At 40.4% G+C, this 25,693-nt stretch overlaps 1 protein-coding gene across 3 annotated transcripts in view; it reads left to right on the forward strand.

Annotated features, from left to right (window-relative positions):
* The first annotated feature begins 5,412 nt into the window (after positions 1–5,412).
* Positions 5,413–25,693, forward strand: part of FRS2 (fibroblast growth factor receptor substrate 2) — a 114,762-nt gene continuing 94,481 nt past the window's right edge. For all 3 annotated transcript variants that reach the window (XM_027873515.1, XM_027873499.1, XM_027873524.1), the window contains exon 1: positions 5,413–5,490. The gene's annotated coding sequence lies outside the window, so the exon portion shown is untranslated. The remainder of the gene's footprint in view (positions 5,491–25,693) is intronic.

Genomic DNA, 25,693 nt, shown 5'->3' on the forward strand with positions numbered 1-25,693 from the left:
AGAGAAATTAGCTGGGCATGTCACTTAACCCTATTTGCCTCAGTTTCCTCATCTGTAAGAAGAGCTGGAGAAGGAAATGGCAAATCACTCCAGATCTTTCTCTGCCAGAAAAACCCCAAATGGGGTGACGGAGAATCAGACACAACTGAAATGACTGAACAAAAACAAAGTAATAACATATGTGAAGTATCTGGTAAGGTAGGTTGAAACCAGATTATGAAGGGATTTGAATGTCAGACTAAAGAGTTAAATTTTATTCTAGAAGCAATAGAGAGTGACTAAAGACTTTTGAGCAGGAAAATGACATAGTCCTTAGGAAAGATTATTTTGGTAGTTACGTGGAGGAAGGATTGGAAAGGAGGTACATTAGAAATCAGGAGACAAAAAAGGAAGGACTCTCTTGCCACAGTCTGGGTGAGAGGCAATGAGGGCCTGAATTTAAGTGGTGGCCCTCTGGATAGAGATAAGAAAATGGATGCAAGAGATGTGGTGAAGGGGCAGCTGATTGAATGTGACTTCATTTCACGGGGATTGTATTATTATATTAGAAAGAAAAAGTGGCTCTTGAATCAGAGGATCTGTGTTCATATCCTGTCTTTGCTATTAATTATCTGTATGACCCTGGGCAGGTCATCTAACCTCACTTGGGCCTTATTTTCCTTATCTGTAAAATTAAGGGGAGGGGGTGTGGTGTGTGTGAAGTAGATGATGTGTGAAGTCCCTTCCAACTCCAGGTCCTATGATTTGCACAAAATCAGCAAATAGCAAAGTCAGGATTCCAACGGGGTCTTTCACCTCTAAATCCTGTGATCTTTCCAGAAAACCAATTGGTATGGGAACTATGAGTCCTAGTGTAGATTGCAACCAAAGAGAAAATAATGGTTTGGTTGCTGGGGGTGGGGGTGAGTGGGAAGGAGGAGTAGGACAAAAGTCACCAGTGAAAGCCACAGTGAGGGGAAATGGAGCAATAATTACCAGTTCCATCTAACTCCTTTCTGGTCTTGCTCCCAAGGTGATATTCTAAGTATAAGATGGGGGAGGCATGGAAGCAATTGGTCTAAAAAGCACTGGCGGTTTAGGTGGCTTGCATTAAGAGAGACTTGGGGCAGCTAGGTGGTGCACTGGTTAGAGTGCTGGACCTGAAGCCAGGAAGATTGGAGTTCAGAAAGAGACTCTAGATGTGTGACCCTGGGCAACTCATTTAACCCTGTTTGCCTCAGTTTCCTCATCTGTGAAATGAGCTGAAAAAGTAAATGGCAAACCATTCCAGTATCTTTGCCAAGAAAACCCTAAATGGGTTCATGGAGAGCTAGACATGACTGAATTAACAACAACAAATTAAAAGGCTTAGCTTCAGGAAATAAAATATTAGGTCACACTACTCTGCCCTGGTCAGATGATATCTGCAGTACTGTGATCAGTTCTAGGTACCACATTTTAGAAAGGACATTGATAAGCTAGAGGACATTCAGAAGAGGGCAAGCCAGATGGCAAATGGCCTCAAATCCATGTTAAATAAGGAATTTGTAAGTTTACCTTGCAGAAGAGTCAGGAGAAATTCAGTCATTACGGTCACATCTGACTCTTCATGACCTCATTTGAGGTTTTCTTGGCAAAGATACTGGAGTGTTTGCTATTTCCTACTCCAGTTCATTTTACAGATGAGGAAACTGAGGCAAACAGGGTTAAGTGACTTGCCCAGGGTCACACACCTAGTATAGCAGCTGTTTTCAAATATTTAAGAGCTGATGTGAAAGAGAGATGAGATTTGTCCTGTTTCACCCAAGAGGGCCCAAATCAAGAGCAGTGTGTCACAGAGGAAAGCAGCCAATTTAAACTGGATATAAGGAAAAACTTGCCAATAAATCCTGCTATCCTAAAGTGTAACAGTGTGCCTTGGGAGGCAGTGGGTTCCCCATCATTGGAGGTCTTCTAGCAAAAGCTGGAAGACAGACCACTTGACAGACACATGTTGTAGAAAGGATTCCTTTTTTTGTGGGTTATGATCATAAATCCCAGTGGCAGCAGAGGAATTCAGTTCAAAGGACAGACTCAGATTCCTGAGGACTTTTCAATTTAGCTGGGTGGGGACTAAAATCATCGAGGAGTCCTCTAAGAAATGGTAGACAATATCCCCCCCCTCCCTAAGACCTCCCTACTGGGGAGGAGGCTTTACAGAAGCTGAAACCCAACAAGCAGCAGTGGAGCCCCATAGCATCAGGATAGACACCAACAGAGGAAGAGTTACAGGAAACCCTAGCTCAGTAGACAGTGCTTGCTCACAGTGTGACATCACCCGAGGGAACAGGAAGCAACGCTGAAGGCAGAGAATGGTGTTAACAGAGTCTTCACCCAAACAGCATGAGTACTTCTCACTGTAATGCTCCCTAGCCACATGAGTTCCCGTGGATGGCCAAGGAGGTTCCATACATGTGCTGCTATACATGTTTTCCAGGTATGAATATTCTTTTTTGGGGGGGGGGGTCTTTTTAAAAAAATTATTTAGTATTTTTAAATTATTTATTTAGTATTTTATTTTCCCCCAATTACATGCAAAAACAATTTTTTAACAATGAATGTTCTTCTTTCCCACCACTGGTGCAAAAACTTGTGGGAGAGTGTGTCTGCATATCTATTGTAGGAAAGAATTCTTTCTAGTCACTTATTTTGCTAAGCTATTAAACTGTCTTTTGCTTACAAGATACACATCAGTAGGATTGCTTAGCCATAAGTATACTTTAAGCTAAGGGGAGCCTTCACAGATCCCACTAGAAGGACCCCCTTTCCACATCTTCTCATCCCTGTGTAGTTCTTATCTATGTTTTTATCTTATACTCACTAGAGGATCATGAGTTTTAGGGCTGGAGCAATACCTGCTTCCCTGGCCACCACACCCTCCTATAAGATGTTCCAATAACAAGCCCTTCCTTTCCTACTACAGATGACAGAGAGAGAGAGACAGACAGACAGACACAGAGACAGAGAGACAGACAGAGCCAGAGAGAGAGAAGAAAAAAGAAGAGGAGGAGGGAAGAGGGAGAGAGGGAAAGAAGGAGGGAGGGACACAGGGAGAGGAGGAAAGAGGGGGGGAGGAAGGAAGGAGAGAGGAAGGGAAGGAGGAAGACAGACAGACAGAGAGCATAAGTTTCCATGTGCTTGCATGTGGCATGGGGGTTTGAATTAAATGATTTCTAAAATCCTTTCTGATTCTAAAGTTGCAATAGTCTAGGTATGAGATGATAAGGGCTTGAACTAAAGCAGGTTCCCTACCCCTGAAGCGAAAGGGGGATTCAAGAGACATTATAAAGACTTAACAGTACTTGGTCACTGATTCAATTTATTTATTCTGAATTTAAACGCCAAGTAAAATGGGAATTTGTGTATATGTGTGTATACATATATGTGTATTTATATATACATATATATGTGTGTATATAAATACATATATAGAAAAGGATTGTACATGAAACTGTAGAACTGTTATATATAGCTTACTTTTCTTTTAAATACATATGCATATTGTATAGAAAACACAAATATAATAGTCAAAATATAACTTTCAAAGATACTCTACTTGTCTGTGATTCTTTCAGATTTTCGTTCGTACATTAAAAAAAAAGATGCTTCAAGACCCTCTTTTCTATTTTTTTTTCTTTTTATTTTTTTGGCTATATTATCTCAATCCCTTCTCTTCCTTCCTCCAAATGGGAAAACAAAGCCCTTGTAACAAACATATATTGAATGATTTAATTTTAAAATTACTTAAGTGCCTACAGTGAACAAGGCTCAGTGCCAGGACCTAAGACCTTGGATTTATAGGCTGAAGGGTCTGGAGGAGAAAAAAAGTCTCCCTGAAATTGTAAGGATGCAGACTGGATGAGGGGGTTAATATTGTTGACAGAATCCAAGTTTTCTGGCAGGACCTGTGCAGCCTTGGTAAAGTCCCTTGACTTCTCTGGGCCTCAGTGTCCTCATTTGTAAAGTGAAAGGGCTGGAGTAGATGAGAGGTTCTTAATCTTTTTTTGTGTCATGGATTCCTTTTTGCAGTCTGGTGAAACCTGTGGGTCCCTTTTCAGAATATTTTTAAAGGTATAAAAAAAACAGGATCACAGATTAAACCAAATTATATTAAACAATAACATCTAAACAAAGACTTATCGATATAGATCAATATTATTAATTGTTCATATAAATTGGCAATAATGACTGCCAATGTAAATTAATATCAAGAACTGCTAATATTGATGATGATATAAACTAATATTTAAAATGATTATATAAATCAACATTACTTATTAATATAAGTTAAAGTGAGCAATTGATAATATAAATTATTAATGACAATAAATGTATATTAATACCAATAATTGCTCATATTAATAAATATCCATGTACATTAATATTGTGTTTGTAGAAATTAACATTAATGGCCGCCCATGCAAACTGATATAATTTGTAATATTACTAATGACCAATATACATTAATGATTGATATATATATCACCATTAATGATTATTAATAGAAATAAATGTAAATCATTGTTACTATAAATTATCATTAATGGACACTCTGGTGTTAATTAATACAAATAATTATTAACTTTAATAATATAAATATAAATTAACACTTGATATACAAATCAGCATTAATTATTAATATAGATCAATGTGAATATTTAATATACGTCACAGCTAATGGTCATGTATGTAAATTAATATCAATAACTGTTCATTTGAAAAATATTACTATAAATTAATATTAACCATTGATTTTATAAGCCAAAATTGATGACTTAATGCAAATCAATGACAACTGTCGATACAAATTAATATGAATAATTAATATAATTTAATTTAGGGGTATTAATAAGTTATATGAAATATTTTTTAAAGTCCAAGTCTCCGGGTTAGGAACCCCTGGACTATTTGATCTCCCTCCAAGGCTCCTTCCAGCTCTAAATCTCGGATCCGATTCCCAGCTCGCTGTCCCAGGGAGCCGGCAGGTCCCCAGGGCCACAGGAGCCCCGAAGGCCAGGCCGCAGTGAAGCCGGGACACTCCCCGCACGCCGTCCCCGGGGCCAGGGCCGCGGGCAGGGAATCCCGAGAGACACCCAACCGACCGCTCCAGCCCGGTGTGTGTGTGTGGTGGTGGTGGTGGGGGGGGTCCAGCTCTGGCCCCGCCCCTGACGTCAGAAGCCGGGCCTTCCCAGCCGAGGTCCCGCCCCTCTAGGGGTCCCGCCCATTTCCCCGAGCCCCCGCCCACCGTTCCCCAAGAAGTTCCGGTGCCAGACTCCTTCCCTACTCCCCACCCCCTCAACCGGAAGCACTTCAGCTGAGCTTTGGGCTAGAGTGAGGCCTGGTAGCCGCCACCGCTGCCTCCGCCGCGGCTCCATCGCGGGGGGTACAGCCGCCCCCTCCAGCCCGGGAAGGAGCCTGAGGGCTCGGCGTCCCCTGAGCCGCGCCCCGCTGTCCCGGCGCTCATGGAGCAACGTGAGTGGCGGGGCCGGGGCAGGAGGGCGGGGGGAGAGGGACGCCGTGCCCAGGTTGGGGGTGCAGGGGCCCTGCCCCCCCCCGCTCCCTGGCGGCGGCGGCCCCGTCTCGGGGTCCCCCCCAAGGCTGGACCCTGCAGGAGAGCTCGGGGCAGACAGGTCGCCGCCCCGGGAGCTTCGACCTGGGCTCGGGGGGGCGGGGCGCCTGGGCTGAAGCGGGGGAGGTCCCGGGGCTGCGGCTTGTGGGGGTTTGGCTTCCACAGACCCCCTCCCCCAAGACAAATCAGCAATTATTCAGGGCAGGGACTAGGGTCGGTTTGGTTTTTTTTTTCTTTTCATTGTATCTTTAGCTCTTAGCCCAGTGCCTAGTACATAGTAGGCGCTTAATAAATGCTGATTGCCCGCCAGAGACGGTGTTAACTTTGAGGATACAAAGAAAGGCAAAAAAACAGGCTCCGCCCCTGGGGAGCTCCCAGTCTAATTGGGCAGACAACCTGCAAACTGCTATGTACAAACAAGATATAGGCAGGATAGATTGGAGGTAATCTCGGGGGGCAAGCAGACCCCCCTCCCCACCCTGGCTTTGGTCTGTGCTGCCCTCCTGCTGCCGGGGCTTCCCCTCTTCTTGATCACTCCCCCCCTCCGCTTTGCTTAGCCCGTTTTCCCATTCTTAGCCGCCGAATGGAAGGGGGATACCTCCCTGATCCCCCAATTTTGGGGCGATATGTAGCCCGAGGGATGCAAAAGGAGACTTTTGCAAATCAAGTTTTGGAGTTTGGGGTCGGGACCACGAGAAGGCGTTAAGGGGATGTTGCACTTCCAGCTGTCCTAGACTATTTTCGGGGGTTGGTTCATTTAAATGCAAACAGCTCCTTACAGGGTCTTTACTCACTAAACTTAAAAATCAGATTTCTTTTTCTTGAGAAAATGAGTAGTTTAGGTAAGCGCCTTTGCTTTCTTGCTGAGTTTCTCCTCTAATCTCTGAATTCTGTGGCTGTCCAGAATACTCAGTGATCAGCAGAACACCGATCAGTGTGAAAACATTCCTTCCCTCCTTTGTGGAGGGCTATCGTTTTGAAATGATGTCTAAGTACATTGTCAGATTTTTGTCAGTGTATTGGTCTGTTTTGTTTAACCGTACTGCTTTGGTTGGGGGGGGGGTGGTGGAGCTCTGGGTAAGGTGTTACTGAAAAGTGAAAGTGATGTTTAAAAAATATTGAAGCATCAAGAAAAATCCTAGGGGGAAAAATAAAAACAAAAAAAGGTTGAGCTTAATCTGAGGTTAATACGCTTACTGAAATTTAGCTTAACATTACAAAGAACTTTTAAGTTGTATGTTCTCCGTTGTCTTTGTGTGCTTTCTATGAGCCTGTCATATATGGACTTGGTGATTTTTCATAAAACTATTATGAAGTCTGCAAAGTAGAGCTTAATACAAATTGAATAGAGGTGATAATATTTTTCTTGGTAACTTTCTTTTTGAGGTGATGCTCTGCTTTTGAAACTTTATATAAGTACAATTAGTAGAAACTTCTCATACATACAGATTATAAGTGGAAACAGCTTTTGGTATGATTTTGGAGAGCCGGTAAGCTTTGTATTGGTTTTTGTTTTTTGTTTTTGTTTTTTGTTTTTTTTCCATTTTGGAAGCAAGGGACCACGGTTTTCAGTGCCTTGGAGATCATATTGTACTGTAAAGCTTAAATATTATGATTGTGTTTAATCTTTAAAATGTTAGAATCTTTAAAACTTTAAATACATTATGGTCTATTTTTCCACTAACTTGAACATATTTCACAGAATACTGAGAAAAATCAACAGCTTAAAGACAGATGACATTTTTAAAAACCAACCATTTGCAATAAATGTGTATATAGTGTTAAAGATGGGGAAAATGCAAAACCCTATTGAGTTCATGGAAGAAAAGTAAAATCATGAGTTATAGAAAAAGATAGAAGTCACAACAGCATCAAATTCTTATTTATGAAGTGGAAGAAGAGACTAAATTAATTTTATGTTATGAGTCTGAGAGAAGTCTGATCTTTTTAAAGTCAATGGAAGGAACATAAATTGTGTATAGTTTTGTTTTTTTTTAAGTGAAATCTCAAGTTTCTGAGCTATACAAGAGGATGGAGAATAAGGTTAGAAGTCAGTTTAGATTTGGATATAGTAATCAACATATGGTTGCTAACTTGTTTTGAAAGGGATATCCCAGGGAGTGTTGCGGAAGAAGAAAGGATAGAGGAAATCAAATAAGTAATGTGTGACTTGGGACATGTTTTAAAAGCATTTTCTAACTCTGATTTAACATTGTAGGCAGCTGTCATTCTTGTTCATTAAACAAATACATATTGAGCAGAGAGTATGGTAGACTACCTGGTTGTGTATGAGATAGGGGGGCTTACCATCTGGAAAGGGAGATAAGACAAATGTATGTTCAGTGAAACTATGTGATATTTCATAGGAGTGGTACAGGCTTAAATACTGACTATGGGAGTACAGAAGAGAAGGGGAATCAATATGATACAGTGGACTTGGGGTCAGAAAACCTTATAAAATTCAAGACCCATTTCTGCTATTGATTGGGTATCACTTTAGACTGACTTAACTTTTCTGGGCCTTGTTTTCTTTATAAAATGAAGGGGGAAGTAGATAATTCAATCCAAGAGTCCTTTTTTTGGTTCTAATCTGTGATTTCCACCTAAGGTGACCAGGGAAAGCATCATAGAGACATGTGAATTGACCTTTGAAGGGTGGGAAAGATTTGACAAATAAAAACAATTGGTGAAATATCATTGCAGAAAGAGGGAATGATATGAGCAAATGTGAACAGCAAATCATCCAAGTTTTTCAGAATATAGAATTCATTTTTGGAAGTAGTAAAAAATTTTATTATTGTTGTTATCATGTAAAAGGAACTCAATTATGCAGTGCTTTAATGTTTGCAAAGCACTTTCCTTCCAACATCCCTATGAGGTAAGTAGTATATTATTCCTGTTTTATAGATGAGGAAATCTAAGCTTTGCAAGGATGTGACTTAGCCGTGGTCACACAGGTAGTGTCTCAGGCAAGATTCCAGCCCAGGTCTTCTGACTTTAAATCTAGCATTCTATTTTATCACATTTCTTTTCATAAAAGACTGAGATGGTCAATTTAGAAGGCCTTGAAACCCAGGAATTTGGGCTTATGTTGGTTAGGCTATGAGAGGTATTAAAGATTTTTGAATAGGAAGATAACACACTTAAAAATGCTTGGCCCTATCTTGTTTAACATTTTTAACGATAACTTGAATAAAAGCATAGATGTCATGCTTATCTGATTTGCACACTACTAAAAGTTGGGATGAATAGTTAACACAGTATGTTAGAAGATAGGATCTAAATAGGTATTAAGAAGCTAGAGCAAGGAGCAGCTAGGTGGTGCAGTGGATAAAGCACCGGTCCTGAAGTCAGGAGGACCTGAGTTCAAATCCAGCCTCAGACCAAACACTTAACACTTAGTAGCTGTGTGACCCTGGGCAAGTCACTTAACCTCAATTGCCTGGGGAAAAAAAAAGCTAGAGTAGGAGTTCTTGACTTTTTTTGTGCTATTGACCACTTAAGCAGTCTACTGAATTGTTTGGACCCTTTCTCAGAATAATTTTTAAAAAATCATTATTAAAGGAAATGTTAAATTTCAGATAGAGGTTTTTGAAAATAAATATGTAATTTTTTCTCCATCCACATTCACATAAACTCTGAAATCTATCTGTGGAGCTTGGGTCCCCTAATACCTTGGGCTAAGGTATTAGACTGAATCTGTTAAGATGAAGTTCATTGGGATTAAACATGGTCTTACACTTAGTTTCAAAAGTCAGTTTCACAAGTGCAAACAAAAAGGGAGGTGTGATTAGCCAGTAGTATGTCTGAAAAAGATCTCGGGGCTTAGTGGAGTACAAGCTTAATATGAGTTAGCAGCCTGATATGATTTTGGGTTCTATTAAGGGAGACACAGCATTCGGGGGTGGGGGGGGGGAAGGAGGTGCTAGTCCCTTTGTTCTGGTTAGACCACATTTGGAGTATTGTGTTCAGTTTTGGATGCCACAGTTTAAGAAAGACATCGATAGGTTACAGAGAGTCAAGAGGATATCCAAGCCTTGAGTCCATCTTACATGAAGACCATGATGAACTTGGAGCTATTTAGCTTGGACAGGGGAAGAGGTGAGGGGTGGGCTGAGAGGTAGGGAATAAGACATAATTGCTATATTCAGATATGTGAAAGGGAGATTGTCATGTGAAGGAGAGATTAGAATTATTTTACTTGGTCCCTGAGTGCAGCAATAGGCGAAAGTTGGAGGAGGAAAATTCAGGCTTGATGTCAGGGAAAAACTATGGAGATGGGGACTGGATGACATTGGTTGGGCATGTTATATAGTGGGGATTCCTTTTGGTTATGGTTTGGACTGTATGTCTACTGGGGTCTTATTTAACTTTAAAGTTTGAATTCCATGCTTCAGGAACACTATTGTGGTAATATTGTGCAAGATGATTTAGAGCAGGGAGAACCTGGTGGTTTTTAGGGAGATGAGAAAGAAACCTGCCCTGATGCTAGGGATATAATGAAGAAAGACTTAACACTTGCTGACTGATTCACTTTAAGAAACACTTGATTGCCTGCTATGAAGTAGGAATTGTACAAGAGGCTGGCTGTACAGGTTGAAGGATTTGGAGATGTCCAAGATTACCCCTAAAATCGTGTGCCTTGGTACTGAGAATGTGGTAGTAATGCTAACAGAATCCCAGCTCCCTAGTCTCTTAACTTTCTTCTCAGAAGGCCTTTCCTGGTTCCTGCCCACGCCCCCACCTCCGCATACTACTTTCTTTCCATCCAAGGTTACTTTGTATCTGTTTTGTGTCAGGCTCTTTGAGGGCAGTGGCTAATTCTTTTTTGGTTTTGTAAGTAGAGTACTTATTAGCCAATGCCTGAAGTGCAGAGAGTGCTTAATAAAATTAGCTTGTTGAATGATTGATCTCTAGAATAATGGATTGTACTGGTTGACCTATAATAGGTCCTTCTAGCTCTAAATCTATGATCCCATGAAACAGAAATCATAAGTCAGAATTGGTTTGATTCAGTTTTATTTTTTTCTAAGTTCAGTTTTAAACATTCTAAGTTTATAGTATTGTCAGGACATGAAGATGTAAGTGCCCATCAGGCAGCTGGAAATGTATTGGAACTTAAGAAAGAGGTCTTATCTATTTTATGAACATAATCAAGAAATATGAACAAGCAGTTTTCGAAAGAGGAAATGAAAGTTATCAACAACAGCATTAAAGAATGCTCCACACCACTAACAATACAGGACATGGAAATTAAACAACTCTTGAGGTTTAATCTCACACCTATCACACTGGCAGATATGACAAAAGATGAAAATACTAGTTGTTGAAGAGGCTGTAGGTGGACAGGCACATTGATGCACTATTGGTGGTACTGTGAATTGGTTCAGTCATTCTAGAAAATAATTTTTAATCATACTAAAAAAGTCACTTAAACTGTATGCACTCTTTGAACAATGATACCACTACTAGATATATACCCTAAAGAGGCCAAAAATAGAGGGAAAGTTCCCATGTGTATAAAAATATTTATAGGAATACTTTTTGTAATAGTAATGAACTGGAGAGAAAGTGACTATCCATTGATTGGAGAGTGGTTGAATAAATTTTGGTCTATGAATATAATACTATTATTGTGTGATAAGAAATGACAAATGGGAAAAATTCTTAGAAAGTTGGTAATAAGTGTGTGTTTTGATGCAGAGCAAAGTGAGCAGAACCAGGAGAAATTTACACAATGACCACAGTAACATAAAGGACAAACAGCATTGAAAGTCTTCAGAACTCTGATCAGTGCAATGACCATATGTCAGTAATTTAGTCAGTAAGCATTTATTAAGTGCTAACTACGCTATGGTACTATGTTAAGCGGTGGGTATATAAATAAAGGCAGAGACACAGTCCCTACCCTCTAGCATCTCACATTCTAATGAGGAGGACAGTATGCAAATAACTGTATACATACAAGATACAGGCACACACACAAACACACAGAGTGTAGATGTACTATACATCTGAGAGAAAGCAGTAACAGTGGTGGGAATGGGGAGAGATAAGGAAAGACCTTTTGCAGAAGGTAGAATTTGAGCTGAGTCTTGAAGGAGCTTAGGAAAGCCAGGAGGTGGAGGTAGCGAAGGACAGCATTTCATGCATGGAGGATAGCACGGAGTCCAGAGACAGTGTCATATTCATGGAATAATAAGTAGGCCATTATCACTGTATTTTATAATACTTGAAGGGAAGGAAAGTGTAAGAAAAATGGAAAGGTAGGAAGGGGGCAGGTTGTGAAGGATGTTAAAAGCCAAACAGCATTTTATATTTAATCCTGGAGGTAATAGGGAGCCACTGGACTTCATTCAACTGGGACAGAGGGTGACATGGTCACATCTCTGCTTTAGGAAAATAACTTTGACATCTGCATGGAGAATAGCTTGGAGTAGTGACAGACTTGAGGTAAGGGAGACCAACCAGGAGGCTATTGCAGTACAGAGGTGAGAGGGGTGATGAGAGCCTGAACTAGGATTGTGGCTATGTGAGTGGAGGAAGAGGAACTCATAGGGGAGTTATTGTGACAGCAAGGACAAGATTTGGCAATGGGTTGGATAGTAAGGGTGAGAGTGAGGACTTAGGGAACACATTTTGGGCTTGGGCAACTGGGAGGATGGTTGTGTCCTCTAAAGTGAAAGGGAAGTTCAGAAGAGGGTGGGAGTGGGGTGGAAGAAGGGGATGAGTTCTGTTTTGGGCGTGTTCAGCTAGAGGTGCCTGTGGGACATACAGCTTAAGATGTCCAAGAGGCAGTTGGAGACTCAGGACTGTAGCTCAGCAGAGAGACTAGGGCTGGATATATGGATATGGGAATCATTTGCATAGAGATAACACATTAAAGCTGATGAAATCACCAGGCAAGCTAGTATAGTGGGAAAAGAGGGTCCACCACAGAGCTTCACTGGGGGAGAAACAACTCATGATTTGTCAGTATGTCTCCGTGAAGATCTAGCAGGGAAGACTGAGAAGAAACTGTTGTAGGTAAAAGGAAAACAGGGAGAGGGCAATGTCAAGAAAACCTTTAGAGGAAAGAGGAACCAGGTGGAGAAGGTGATCATCAATGAATGTCAAAAGGCTGCAGATACATCAAGAAGGAGATTTAGCAATTAAGAGGTCATTTGAAGAAGGTAGTTCCAGTTGAATGAGGAGGTTGGAATCTACATCATGGAAGGTTTAGAAGAGGGTGAGAAGAGACGTGGAGACATCAAATGTAGATTACTTTCTCTCTGGAGGCTCACCACAAAGGGGATAAGAAATAGAGGACAATAGCTGTGGACCAAGTGAGTATATTTTAAGGATGGAGGAGACAAAGGGAAGGTTGAAGGTCACACAGAAAGAAGAGATTGAAGATTAAGGAGAGAGTAGGGATGATAGTGCCAACGGGATAGGAGCAAAGATGCCTATAGAGGGGTTTGCCTTGGCAAGGAGAAGGGCCACCTCTCTGTATGAAACTGGAATGAAGGAGGAGATAGTGAAGAAAGATGTGAGTGATGTGAGATGAAGACGAGATAAGAGGGGAGCACTTGGCTAATGGCCTCAGTCTTTTCCTTGAAGTACTCCTCAGCTAAAAGGGTAGGGGAGTGGTGCTGTGAGGGACTTGAGGAGAGACTAACAACTGCTGTGATAAGTGGGAGGCTTAGTCAATTAATTAGAGAGGTGTAAATGGATTCATTTGCTACAGTGAATGTCCAGTTGAGATTCCATTACATAAATTTGTAGTGGGCACAATCAGCAGAGTTTTACAATTTCATCCCGTTAAACTAAACAAGTAGCACATGAATAGGCATGATGGGAGGCAGGTGCTGGGGATAATCCAAGATTGGGATTTGACAAGGTGTGATCTGGACAAGGGGCCAAAGGATTCACCTGCAGAGCTCAGAGTTGAGTTCATTTACCAAGGGGTGGACATAGGGAAGGGAGGAGAGTGTATCCAGTGAATTGCTAATGTCCTGGGAAAGAACTGAGGTTTAGAGGGATTGGTGTGCCCTAGAGAGAAAGAGAGACTGTGAGTCAGACACTGATCTAACTCATTGAGGAAAGCAGGAGAATGTCTTAGGGCTTGATAGATAAAAACCACTAGGATCTAATTTGGTTGATAAATTTGTGTAGTGTGAACCTCAGAGGAGGCGATGTTACTGAGAGATGATTGTAGAATGATAGTCTAGAAGTGGCAGAGTGGGAGGTATGGAGTGTTTTAAGTCTTACACCAACACCAGTGATATTCAGGGTAAGGAGGATCAGTATGACTGAAAGTTCAATCTGTTCTAGAAGCGATGGCCAAGGTTGAAGGTTCATCAGTCATTCAGTCAGTCAACTACCATTTAAGTGTCTACAAAGTGCAAGCACCGTGCTAAGCTCTAGGGATACAAAGAAAGATGACAAACAGACCTTTCTTTCAGTGAGGCTTATCATGAGGGAGACAACATGCAAAACGCTATGTACAAACAAGATAGTACAGGATAAATTGGGGGTAATTTTAGAAGGAAGGCACTAAAATTAAGGAGGAATGGGAAATCAGGAGGGAGCCAGAAGATGGAAGGAGTGAGAATGGAAAAGGCTTAAGATGAAAGTAAGTTTGTTAAGTATGGAAAACACAGTAGAAGGAGGGGGTAGATCTAGAAGAAGAATACTTAGTTGGGGTGGGGGTAGTTGTGGTTGAGGGGAATAGGAGTAAGAGAGCTTGCAGTCAGGAATAGAGAGTGGGAGTGAAGGGTGACTCCCACTCTGGGGAGAATAATGTGGTAGACTAGAGGTGCAGAGTGCAGAATGTTTTAAGACATGGCTCTTATGTTGATTTGTTTTGCTTTAGTGTACGTAATTAATTGTTGCAAGAGCTGGTCCTTTGGAGGTGGAGGGAGTGATTGGAAGTGATAGTGATATAAAAAAGGGAAAAGAAAACATTTTAAAAGAAAGGTCACAGCTTGAAAGATCCATTTGCAAGTCATAGAGGTGATAGTTGGGAGCAAATGGAAGTAGATGACATCTTTGAGGGAAAGTACAGCTTTCACAATAGAGGAGACACTTTAGTGATTTGCAACAATTCAAATATTAGGTGGTATATAAATGGATTATGTATTGGGTGATTGGAGAATTTGGTAGTCTAGAGCATATCCTCTCTGACAGTTTCAGATGGAGTAGAAAGATATCTATTGAATAATCAATCTGGAAATAATATTTTTTTCCTAGTGTCAGAATACTTTAGAATGTGTGCCCATTTGGGGTATAGATGAGTGGGTGTATGATATTTCAGAGTCATTTTTGTCTAGAGATGCTATAGGTATTAAAAACAGATATGAATAAGGAGCTCAGATTCCTTTTACTATGGCTGGTGACAATTGATATGTAAATACATCAGAAGATTTTAAAAAGTTTGCACAGTTTTTAACTTCTCCAAACTCTATCCAAAACAATTGACCTATTAGCCAACCTTATGGTAATGAGCCTCTTTGAACTTACCTAGGTTCATCCTTTGTTGACAGTTCACTGCTTTCTAGGCCTTTTTACTTGAAACCTTTACAGCTCAGTAGAGGAAATGTCAAAGCTTATGTGCTTCACTGGTGTAGTGTAGCCTTTCAGAACCTAAGATCACCTTGGAGTAGTTTAGTAGAGAATATGTAGATAACATGGAAAGAACTCTCATAGTACTTCGTTTTACTTTGTATGATTTTTTTTTTTGATTTGTTTTAACTTACAGTATCTTCACATATTTACAAATCATTTTGTGGCTTTTAATACTTTGTCACTGGCTGTTCATGTTGTCTTTCTTGGAAAATTACATTCTTTGAGGGGGAACTAGTTTTTCCCCCCAACCTTTTTCTTTCCTTTTTATTGGGAAGCATTTATTTCATATAGAGCTTGGTTGAGTGTAGAGAGCTAGGGATTAGAGATCCATAAAATACATGAATGTTTGGTTTTTTTGTTTTTGTTTTTTTAAAGAGAGGTTTGGGATAGGTAAACTACTAGTATCTGATGGCATATATTTAAATAGCTCGAGATCTTTTAAAATATGTCCTCGTCTGGGACTTTGTGTAGATGTTTGAGTAGGAGGATGCTTTCATGTTCGTATGTAAATATATAATTTATAAGAGATTGTTGCTGAATGTGGACTATCATAGTAATTTTTGTTTTTCCCTCCTGTTGTATGTATCATAGAAATGATTTCTGGCAAATCTTAATTTTTTTTCTCATCAAAATTTATGCACTTAATTTAGTTTTCTCTGCTTAAAGAAATATACTTTATATATTTGTGAACAGTCTGAGAGTTCCCCTTTTATAGAGAAAAGGGAATTAGTATGGGCTTGGGTTGTTTAATTCAGTTGGTTAGATCATGGTGCTAATGAGGTAGAAGCCTGCCATTTATTTCTTTTGAGAGTTTTAGGTTTGGTAGGTTTTTAAGGTTGCAACGTTATGGAAATAGTTAAAATATCTATAAAAAATATTAAGAACCACTGGCCTAGAGTAGTATGAAGTAGTGCTGGCCTTGTTTTAAAGAAAACTAGAAGTATTGCTGATCATTTGCAGATTCAATTCATTGACCTTTAAAACTTTTCATCGATGTCTTTTGTTTTCATTTACAATGTAGCACTCCTCTTTCCCTACCCAGAGAGCTATCCCTTTTATCAAAGAATACAAAAGAGAAGGGGAAAAAAAAAACCCAGTTTAGCAAAACTAACTGACAGTAGCAATAGTCTGGTAGTACATGCCACATTATGTGTTGACATCCTCCCCCACCCCCAGCTCTTCGAAGAAGGCAGGATCCCTAAGGTGTATTTTTTGGTCTCTTCTGCAGGGTCCAGTTTCACCAAATTTTAATTAAGCACTTACAGTGTACAGGTTCTAAGGGCTGCAAGCATACGGATCACTGAGACAACATAGGCCCTGGTTTTCAGGAGCTTAAAATCTAATAGAATGACTGGTATAAAAAATAATTTTGATATGAAAGAGAGAAGCACAGAAGAGTAGTCCAGGCAAAATGCAGTGAGCAGTTTGAGGAGGGAGAGATCACTTTTACTTAGACTTCATAGGGTTGGGGGGGGGGGGCGGGAGAAGGGTGAGGGGGTGTGGGTGTGGGTGTGTTTTCATAGATTGTATGGGGAAGGGCAAAGACATTCCAGGTATGAGGATGGCATGAACTTGAGGAGAAGGCAAGATGAGAATGGAAATGTAGAGAAGTTAAGTTTGGCTGGAATGTAGAATATGTAAAGGGAGGAGTAGAATGATATAAATAATTGGGCATTTAAATTGGAGTTGTATTATGAAAGGCCTTGAATACCAGAGTTAAGAGTGTGTGTTGGATTTGTTTAGGGATAGGAAGCCCCTGGAAGTTTTTTGAGTGGTACAGGGACAGAATCATAGTAATGTTCAGATGATTGCTTAGGCTCTACCCTTGACTTTGCTGTCATCCACTTCCATATCTGTGAACTCTGAATTTGCTTTGCCTAAACACAGTCTTTTCTCGTTCTATCTTTCCCATTGCCTTATGACTCCTAACTCAGTTCTTTGTTCTTACTTTAACTTTTATCTCCTCTATCCCTCAGTTCTTTCCCAAGGCATCATCTCTGCACTGGCTACACTCTTTTTCCTTCCCTATTTCCACCCTTTGGTGAATGAACTCAATTCTGTACCATCCTCTGTCCTTGATTCCCTTGCCCCTTTGTCCTATCACGTATCACCGCTTGCTAAACTTCAACCTTGAATTATTTCCACCATCTACCATGTTTGCTCCTATTCACATGCTACCGAACAGAGCTGAAGGAAATCAGGAAACATTGCTGACTGGGTCCTAGATAAATTTATGTTACATAATTTCACTGGACCCTCATTGCAGCAAGGCAAACATTTTTCCCTCCCTAACTGATTTAGCATCTCAGCACAGGAGCTCTGCCAAATATTTTTGTCTCTCTTCAACTCCCCTCCTTTCCCTCCAGCACCCCTTTTCCCACCTGAAAACTTGAGGGGGTGTTTACCAAAATCAGTATTTCCCCTTGTTATCTTTACCCTCAGATATTCCTCTTTTCCTAACTTCCTTGTTATCAGGGCACTACCTTCCTCCCAGTTACTCAGACTCACAAATTGGGTTCCTCCTTTACCCATCTCTATCCAATATATTCCAAATCCTGTCAGTTGTACTTTTGCAGCATCTCTCACATGTGTTCCCTTCTGTCCTCTGACACTGCCATCATGTTGCTGTAGACTTTCCTCACCTCACAGCTGTAATATTACACTAGGCTATTGGGGGGCTCTCCCAGCCTCGGGTCTCTCCCTTCTCTAGTCTGTCCTCTGCTCAGCTGCTAAAGTGATCTTCCTAAAGTACAGCTCTAACCATGTCATTGTCCTGCTCATTAAACTCCAGTGACTCCCTGTCACGTCTAGCATCCAATATAAACACCCCTACTTGGTTCTTAAAATCCTATGTAACTAGCCCTTTCCTATTTTTCAGTTCTTCTTAGACATTCCTTTCCTTTTCATACTCTGCAGTGCAGTGCCATTGACCTCCTCACTGTTAATCAAACAGCCTACTGAGAGTGTGTTCCTTGTCTCTACCTCTGAGATCCCCCGGTTTCCTTAAAGTCTTGGCTAATATTCTACCTTCTATAGGAAGCCTTTCCCAATTCTCCTGAATTCTACTACCTTCCCTCTATGTTTATCACTAGTTTACCTTTTATATATTTATCTTCTGTATAACTCTTTTCATTAGGATGTGAGCTCCTTGAGGGTAGGCTCTCTTTTTGCTTTTCCAATGCTTCTCATGGTGTTTGACACAAAGTAAGTATTTAATAAATGCTTATTTCTTGCCTTTCTGGCTTTCTTGCCTTTTATTTTTCTCTATATACTTGACTGTATAGCTACATTGGTCTACTTATAATTTCTACAATATAATACTTTATCTCTTGACTCTGTTTTCCTTTTTCTTTTTTAAAATTTAACTTAATTTTTTTTTCAATTAGCAGATACCTATTTACTTCTCAGCTTCCCCCATTGAGGAAAATAAAAATCTTATAATAAATATGTATATTCAAACAAAACAGATTTTTGCATAGGCTATATCTAAAAATGTGTCTCATCCTGCTGCATTTAGTTGTAGGTAACTGCTGTGCCTTTTCACTAGCTATCTTCTATGACTGCAATGCTTTGCCCTCAGCTACTACTATGTAGGTTTCTTTGATCTCCTTCGCAACTCAGCTCAGATCTTACCTTCTACAAGAGCCTTTCTAGTTCCCATCAGCTGCTGATGCCTTCTCCTTTCGGTTCACTTTCACATAATCTGTATCATCTAGAATGTACCTTGATAATATAATATCCCCCACTGGAATGTGATCTCCTTGAGGACATGGACCTTGTTTTTGCTTTTCTTTGTATCCTAGCACTTAACACAGGGCTTTATAAACTTGTTGATTGACTAACTGAGGTAGCAGAAGTGGAAAAGATAGATTTTGGGTAGGAATACTAGTTAGGAGTATGCCATAACCCTCTCAGTGAGAAGAAATCAGTGTTTGAAAAAGAGTAGTTACAGTTAATTTGAATTAGAGGGATACTGTAGAACCTTGACCTGAATGGATGGATGAGGTACAGGAGAAGGGAGGGAAAGGCAAAACTGAATTTAATGGAAGAGGCTTGTTTGGTGCATGGATGTGCGAGGTGGGGGAAGATAGTGAATTCTTTCTCAGCTTTGTCGGTTTGAGGTGTAGGTAGCCATTGCAGGTAAAATATCCATGAGATAGTTGGAATAAGGGACTGGAACTTTGGGGAAGAATTGGGGTAGACAGATAAATTTCCATCTGTTTGTAAAATGATAGTAGCTAACATTTCTGTAATGTTTTTATATTTGCAAAGTGTTTTACATTCATTCTTATGTTTTATTTGATCCTCATACTGCCCTGTAAGGTATTAGTACAAGTTTATCTCCATTCTACAGATGAGGCAACTGAGGATCAGAAAGGTTAAGTGCCTTGTTCTGGATCATACAGCTAAATTTTGTGCTTAAAGGAGAGTTTAAACTTAGGTGCTTCTACCTCCAAGTCAGTAGGGCCTCCCCACTTCTCGCCAATGTAGAGAGGAAAAGTGAAGCTGAATGTGGATGAGGTCAGAGATCACCAAGAAGAGAGGGAACTGGGAGAGAGCTAGGACCGAACTGAGAGGTACGTCAGTATTTAAGGGTTAGGACAGAAAGGGAATACTGTGTTGCAGAAGCCAGGGATATGGGCTATTAAGGAAATGCTGGTACACCATTTCGTATGTCTTAGAGAAGTTAAAGAGGATGAAGATAGAAAAAAATGTTTTATTCTCTTTAAATAATGATATCTAATGAAAATTGCATGTAAATAACATTAGCAATGATTTTCATAAGCTTTTAAATGAGTTTTTATTGATATACTTTGTTTTTACATTACCTAAATTTCCCTTTATTGTCCTTCCCCTATAGTCATCCCATATAACAAAGAATCTGTTTTTCTTTAACTTAAAAAATTTTAATTTTAGCTAGAAAACTGCTTGATATTATATATATGTTCAATATAATAGTTAAAATGGTAGTAGGGAAGGATGGGAAAAAGAGAGGAAAGGTTAGATGCATGTAGGCTGTCTTTGAATTTGAATGAGCAAAGTTTAAATAGGAACATACATGATAGAGTGATAAATATTCTAAGAGGCTTTGACCTTAGCAATTTTGTCTTTCTAGGCTTTTAAGAAAAGTTCCTTTAAACTTTATCTGATGCTATCAGAAAAACCTTGAGAGAACCTATCTTTTGTTGCTTTATAATGAAAAAGACTGTCAGTAACTTATGAGATATTACTGGTATAATTTTACTTTGTATTTATATAATGTTCCTTTTCCAGAGGGCTCCACACTTACATGGTAATATTTTATTAATACCTTACATAACTATGTGGTAGGTGTAAAACATTCTCATTTTAAGATATTGAAGTTGAAATGCTTGACACAACCAAGAGGTTTTGGCTACCCAGGATCAATTAGCTTGTCAGTTTTAGGGACCAGTGATACCGATTTATGGGATCATACTGTTTAGATGTGGAAGTAACATTGTCATCATCTAATTCAGCCCTTTCATCTCATTAATAAGAAACTGAAGCATGCATAAATTTGTCTTGCTCAAGACACCCAGTTTAGTGTTTTTATCTAGTTACTAGAATATGCTTGATGATTTAGTGGATTGTTAAGTTGGAAGAGCCAGTTTTTATTCCCCTCTCCCCCTTTTTGCAGCAAGACCGTCTTTGAAATTTGAGACATTTGAGTGTTAGAATTAATGCAATAACTGCACAGAAAATGTCATATACTGATTGTGAGAAATATTTAGATGAAGAATTTGGGAGGCCTGTTGCTTAACAGATTGTGTAACTGATGGCTTGGATGTTCATATGTGGAATCAAACCTGTTAAGATAAACTTGTCCTGAAAATTGACCTTCTTACTTAAATTGAAAACATATTTACTTAAACCTAGTCTAAAAGACAAAGCTTGTCATTTACCTCCTTGGGGGTTTTTTTCAGGAGTGAGCTTTGTAAAGTTAGAGATGTCGTGGGAATTATAGATGCATGGATCACCTTCTCATCTTCACAACCTTCCTGCCACCAAAAAAAAAAAAAATCCAAACCCCAGAACAAAACAAAAAAAACTTGTGCATGGTTCTTGTGTAACTTTTTGTTGTTCTGTGAGCAGAATGAAATTGGTCATAATGGTATGACTTTGAATTGTGTATATAATGTACTTTGATATTAAATTGTCTGGGAAAGTTATTTTAATCAGAGTTCAGTAATTTCTGAAATCTTAGCCAGAAATTGAACATAAGATTCTTTTGCTTTGCCTGCCCACAAAGTGGCCAACAATTCCTGTGTTGCTGCCTGTGCCACTGTTATATACTTAGACTTCTGGATTGTTCTTTCTTGACAGCTCCTTGTTTGAAGAGGGGCTTCCATCTCTTTTGGTAACCAGTTCAGGGTTCCTATCAATCAATCAAGAAACATTTATTAAGCGTCTACTATGTGCAAGGTGCTGTGCAGCTCACGGTCTAATGGGGGAGACAACACGCATACAACTGTGTACAAACATAATATATACAGGATAGACTGGAGTAGAACATCAGAGGGATGGCACTAGAATGAGTGGGGATTGAGAGATTTGGGAAGACTTTCTGTTGAGGGTTGGATTTTAGCCATAACTTGAAGGAAACCAAGTAAGCCATGAAGTGGAAATAAGGGAGAGAATTGGAGGCATGGGGGACAGCCAGAGAAAACATCCAGAGTAGGGAGAGTGTCTTGTGAGAGGAATAACTAGAAGGCCAGGGTGGGTCACCAGATTGCAGGCCATCTGGGGGGGTGGGGCTGAAAAACATAAAAAATTGGAAAGGTGAGTGGGCAGGTTATTAAGGGCTTTGAACACCAGAAGATTTTATTGTTGCTCCTGGAGGTGATAGGGAGGCACTGGAGTTTACTGAATGGGGCTGTGAAGTGGTCAGACCCCCTCTTGAGAAAGATCGTGTTGATGCTGAGTGGAGGATGAGCTGGAGTGGAAAGAGCCTTGTGACACAGATGTGATGACCGCCAGCACCAAGGTGGTGGCCATGTCAGCGGACAGAATGAGTTGCTGTGAAGGTAAAAACAACAGGCCTTGACAGGAGATTGGAAATGGAGGCAGCATGAGAGAGATTAAAGAGTTGAGGATGACACAGCTAGGTTGTAAGCCTAGGATGGGAGGATGGTGGTACATTTGACAGTAATAGGGAAGTTAGGAAGAGGAGAGAGCTTTTGAGGAAAAGTAATGAGTTCCATTTTGGACATCTTGAATTTAAGATTTCTTTGGCCCATCCAATTTAAGATGACCTGTAAGGGGGTAGAGATGCGAGACTAGAGTTTAGCAAAGGTTGGACAAATAAATGTGAGAATTGACAGTATAGGGATGATAGTTGACTTCATGATGGCTGGTGAGATCACCACGTGAAACAGCATAGAGGGAAAAGAGAAGAGGGCCCTAGTAAGAGCCCTGTGGGACACCCACTGTGAGTGGGGCCTTAATGAAGATTCACCAAAGGAGAATGAGAAGGGTTGGGCACATAGGGAGGAGAATCCAGAAACTATGGTGCCCCAAAAATTTAGAGAGAAGAGGAAATCAAGGGAGAGAGCAGTTGATGGTGTCCAAGACTGCTGGGAGGTGAAGAATGAAGAGGACGAGGCCATTAATGTGGAAATTGAGAGACTGCTAATAACTTTGGAGAAAGCAGTTGCAATTGCAAGATAAGAAGCTAGACTGAAGAGTACTGAGAAGAAAGTGAGTGGAAAGGAAGTAGAGGCACCTATTGTAGGCAGCCTTCTCCAAGGGAGGAACGGTGTGACAGGAGCTGGAGGGAATGGATGGATAACAGAGGGGCTTTCTGAGGCTAGGGACACATGGGCGTGACTGTGGGCAGTAAGCAAGCAGCCATCAAACAAGGGGAGATGGAAGAAATGCAAGAGTGGGGATGATAGAGGAGGCAGTCTGCTGGAGAAGACAGGAGGGAGTGGAATCATTTGTGTATGTAGGGCTTCGCTTTGGGAAGGACAAGAGCCATCCCTTTCACGTGAAACAAGAGTGAAATGGAGATAGTGGTGGAAGACATTTGAGTGATGTTAAGAGGAGGAGGAGGGCAGAGGATGGAGCTCTAGGCAAACAGCCTCAGTTTCTTCAGTAAGATGTGAGGCAAGGTTCTCAGCGGAGATGGTGGGGAGGGAGAGAACCATGGGAGATCTGAGAAGGGATGAAAAGGTTTGGAAAAGCTGCTGTGGGGAGGGAGATAGCGGGTGGTATAAAAAGATTTTCTTGCTGCAGTGAGGGCCCAGTTTAGATTACTATGTTACATGGGCCCATTCAGCAAAGTTTTATGATTTTTCTCTGCCTCACTTGGCAACAGGTGAGTAGGAACAATGCCAGCAGTTGGTAGCCAAGGTTGGGCAGGGCAAGATTGGCATAGGGTAAGGGGACAAGGGATTTAAGAGAAAAGGACAGTGTGGAATTGAACTGGTTCACTAGGGAGTCAAGTTGAGGAAGGTTTGGGTTGCAAGGCAGAGGGAGAGGTGGAATAACAGATTGTGATCAAAGAAGGAAATACCATATACACTAGGTTCTGGGTGTACAAAGACAAAAACAAAGGATACCTGTCCTCAAGGACCTGTTGTAAGGAAATAACATGTACATATAAATTAAATATAAAATATAGGTAAAGTAATTTCTTGAGGGAGGCTACTAATAAGTGTCAGGGCTAGGGGTGGGGAAGAGGAGATCAGGATAGGCTTTCTATAATAGAGGGCACCTGAGCTGACCTTGAATAGGGCTAGGGAGTCAGTGAAGTGGTGGTGAGGAGGGAATTCATTTTATTCACCAGGGACAGCATTGTGCAAAGGCATGGAAATGGAATATGTAATGTTGTGTAGGGAAACGAGTAGGCCAGTTTGGCCATAAAGATAGTAATAGTCAATAAATCTGGAAAGGTAGTGCTTGGACAAAATGTCAAGGCCTCTAAAAGCCAATCAGAGTGATTTGTTTTTTCTTCTAGAAGCTGGTCAGTGACCTGGTCAGAACTATGCTTTAGGAGTATCTGTTTATAGAATATGGACTAGAAAGGTGAGAGGCTGGAGGCAGGGAAGCAAATTAGAATAATGCCTAGGTGAGAGGTGATGGGGGCCTGAACTCGGTTGTTTACTCTGTGAGTGGAGGGGCTGTGTGAGCTGTGTTATGGAAATAGAATTGACTAGAGAGAGAAGAGCCAAGAATGACTCTGAGAAGCTGGGTGACTCTCAGAGATTAGTCTGTGCCTTTTACAGAAAAGAGAGGAAAAAGAACTGAAAATGTCTTTACTATGTAGTGTGTCATGGAGAGAGGACATCAGTCATAAAGTCTGGGGCTCAAGTCTCACCTCTGACACTCACTAGCTTTGCATCCCAGGGCAAGTTGCTTAACCTCTTCAAGCCTGAATTTCCTCATCTGCAAAATGAGGATAATCACAGCTCTTAGGACACAGGACTGTGTTGAGGACTAAATGAAATGATGTATGTGAAGTGCTTTGCAAATCTTAAAACTGCTATTTAAATGTGAAATATTAACCGAGATTATTGTATAAAAGTAAAGGGAAATGAGATTAACAATAATAATATTCCTAGAAAGGAGAGACACTAGACAAATAAGTTTATGATTACCATGTTCACTTCCTTTTGAATTGCATGATATTGTATTTCTTTTATATGAATAATCCCCATTTTGTCCTGTCGCTTATGGTTCATCTAAAACTACAAAATGAAAGGAATTTTGAGGTCAAAACTGAGTTTATCACAATTTATCTTGATTGTGCATTGACTGTGTGTGTGAGAACTGTCCCTGAGAACTTAGAGTGTTTTAAGTGAGGTAATTGTGAAATGATAGAAAATAACTGAGGAAAACATAGATAACTTTTATTCGGCGCTGCTCTGATTATCAATATGAAATGAGGTGTAAAACAAAGATATCTGCCATGACCACCACTTTATTACCCAGACCTTCATTATCATCTTTATACTGTTGGAGCAGACTTCTAATAGTTATTTTACCTCTTCTCCCTTCAGTCCTTCCTTCATACAACTGCCAAAATCATCTTCCTCATGCATAGATTTGGTTGTATCACCCTTCTGCTCACAGTTCTTCAGAGGCTCCCTATTGCCCACCAACTTGTTTAATTCCGCAGACTTGGTGTCATCCTGCTTTTTCGAGCTCATCTATTGCTTCCACGTAAGCTGTATTCTAACCAAACAGGCGTACTCTGCTCCTTTTTTCTGCTCCTTTGTCATTGTTAATCTTTATGCCTGGAATCTTTATCCCTCTTTACCCATCAAATTCCAATCCATCCTTAAAAGTCCATATATATGTCACCTCTTTCATGAGGCCTGTCCTGATTGTCTCCCCCCCAATTCTGACTGTATATCCATGGTGTGGTAATAAGTTGCCCCTGCCTAACTTTGCATAGCACTCATTTTGTACCTCTACAGTGTGTTAATGTTTCATGTATTATTGTTTTGTGTTATTACCTCTAGTAGACTCTGAAGT

The sequence above is a fragment of the Vombatus ursinus genome, unplaced genomic scaffold (genome assembly GCF_900497805.2).
Source record: "Vombatus ursinus unplaced genomic scaffold, bare-nosed wombat genome assembly UNPS02003292.1, whole genome shotgun sequence".
In the NCBI taxonomy this organism is placed as follows: Eukaryota; Metazoa; Chordata; class Mammalia; order Diprotodontia; family Vombatidae; genus Vombatus; species Vombatus ursinus.